We start from the raw sequence: 2488 nt of genomic DNA, 5'->3' as shown, positions 1-2488 counted from the left end.
GCGCAGATTATATTGCCGGACTGGCCCCTGGCGAGTTGGGCAAAGTGTCGCAGTCCGGCAGCGGGTAACAGGCCAGCGGTCAGCGGCAGCTTATCGGTGATAACTTCGGGAAGGAAAGTCCGATCCGGTCGGGGTGAACTGCGACTGAACGGGGTGGTGGGGCCGCACAGACCAGTAGCGGGATTGTGTAGCTGCCTCTTGGCCCGGCCGAGGTACAGCCGTTGGCTGGAGACCGCTTTCCGACTGCTGAGCCGGTGCCGCGGGGACCCACCTTGACGCGCCGGCTGTCCGAGCAAGCCAGGGGCAAGGGGCATCCATAGGTACCAGAAGGGAGTCGGTCCGACACCGGGAAGTCGGGTGCCCGTCGCTCCGAATCGAGCCCGGTGTTTTCGTGCGTGTAACAGGGCGGGCGTTTGGACCCGGTTGTCCGGGAGCGGGTCCCCAACGGCGGGAGATTGCCTGGGTTTGGCCGGCCGGCAGTCGAACGCCTTTGGCTCCGGACTCCCGTGTCCGATTTCGGTCAGGGAGGGCTGGTTGGAAAGCCCCGACGCTGGCGCACACTATATTATCGGCCTGGGCCCCGGCAAGTTCGGGAAAGTGTCGCAGTCCCGTTCCGGCGGCCGCCCCGTCGGTCAGCGGCAGCTTATCGCGGATAACTTCGGGACGGAAAGTCCGATCCGGTCGGGGTGAACTGCGACTGAACGGGGTGGCGGGGCCGCACAGACCAGTAGCGGGCTTGTGTAGCTGCCTCTTGGCCCGGCCGAGGTACAGCCGTTGGCTGGAGACCGCTTTCCGACTGCTGAGCCGGTGCCGCGGGGACCCACCTTGACGCGCCGGCTGTCCGAGCAAGCCAGGGGCAAGGGGCATCCAGTGGTACCAGAAGGGAGTCGGTCCGACACCGGGAAGTCGGGTGCCCGTCGCTCCGAATCGAGCCCGGGGTTTTCGTGCGTGTAACAGGGCGGGCGTTTGGACCCGGTTGTCCGGGAGCGGGTCCGCAACGGCGGGAGATTGCCTGGGTTTGGCCGGCCGGCAGTCGAACGCCTTTCGCTCCGGACTCCCGTGTCCGATTTCGGTCAGGGAGGGCTCGTTGGAAAGCCCTGGCGCTGGCGCACACTATATTATCGGCCTGGACCCCGGCAAGTTCGGGAAAGTGTCGCAGTCCCGTAGCGGCTGCCGCCCCGTCGGTCAGCGGCAGCTTATCGGGGATAACTTCGGGACGGAAAGTCCGATCCGGTTGGGGTGAACTGCGACTGAACGGGGTGGGGGGGCCGCACAGACCAGTAGCGGGCTTGTGCAGCTGCCGCTTGGCCCGGCCGAGGTACGGCCGTTGGCTGGAGACCGCTTTCCGACTGCTGAGCCGGAGCCGCGGGGGCCCACCTTGACGCGCCGGCTGTACTAGCAAGCCAGGGGCAAGGGGCATCCAGTGGTACCGGAACGGAGTCGGTCCGACACCGGGAAGCCGGGTGCCCGTCGCTCCGAATCGAGCCCGGTGTTTTCGTGCGTGTAACAGGGCGGGCGTTTGGACCCGGTTGTCCGGGAGCGGGTCCGCAACGGCGGGAGGTTGCCTGTGTTTGGCCGGCCGGCAGTCGAACGCCTTTGGCTCCGGACTCCCGTGTCCGATTTCGGTCAGGGAGGGCTCGTTGGAAAGCCCCGGCGCTGGCGCACACTATATTATCGGCCTGGACCCCGGCAAGTTCGGGAAAGTGTCGCAGTCCCGTAGCGGCTGCCGCCCCGTCGGTCAGCGGCAGCTTATCGGGGATAACTTCGGGACGGAAAGTCCGATCCGGTTGGGGTGAACTGCTACTGAACGGGGTGGGGGGGCCGCACAGACCAGTAGCGGGCTTGTGCAGCTGCCGCTTGGCCCGGCCGAGGTACAGCCGTTGGCTGGAGACCGCTTTCCGACTGCTGAGCCGGAGCCGCGGGGGCCCACCTTGACGCGCCGGCTGTCCTAGCAAGCCAGGGGCAAGGGGCATCCAGTGGTACCGGAACGGAGTCGGTCCGACACCGGGAAGCCGGGTGCCCGTCGCTCCGAATCGAGCCCGGTGTTTTCGTGCGTGTAACAGGGCGGGCGTTTGGACCCGGTTGTCCGGGAGCGGGTCCGCAACGGCGGGAGGTTGCCTGAGTTTGGCCGGCCGGCAGTCGAACGCCTTTGGCTCCGGACTCCCGTGTCCGATTTCGGTCAGGGAGGGCTCATTGGAAAGCCCCGGCGCTGGCGCACACTATATTATCGGACTGGATCCCGGCAACTTCGGGAAAGTGTCGGCGACCCGTACCGGCTGCCGCCCCGTCGGTCAGCGGCAGCTTATCGGGGATAACTTCGGGAAGGAAAGTCCGATCCGGTCGGGGTCAACTGCCACTGAACGGGGTGGCGGGGCCGCACAGACCAGTAGCGGGCTTGTGTAGCTGCCCCTTTCCCCGGCCGAGGTACAGCCGTTGGCTGGAGACCGCTTTCCGACTGCTGAGCCGGAGCCGCGGGGGCCCACCTTGA

This window comes from Somniosus microcephalus, unplaced genomic scaffold (assembly GCF_052327205.1).
Source record: "Somniosus microcephalus isolate GS21.2 unplaced genomic scaffold, FLI_Smic_1.0 unresolved_chr8, whole genome shotgun sequence".
Lineage (NCBI taxonomy): Eukaryota > Metazoa > Chordata > Chondrichthyes > Squaliformes > Somniosidae > Somniosus > Somniosus microcephalus.
The sequence above is the reverse complement of the archived record's forward strand: the minus strand, read 5'-3'. Positions refer to the sequence as shown.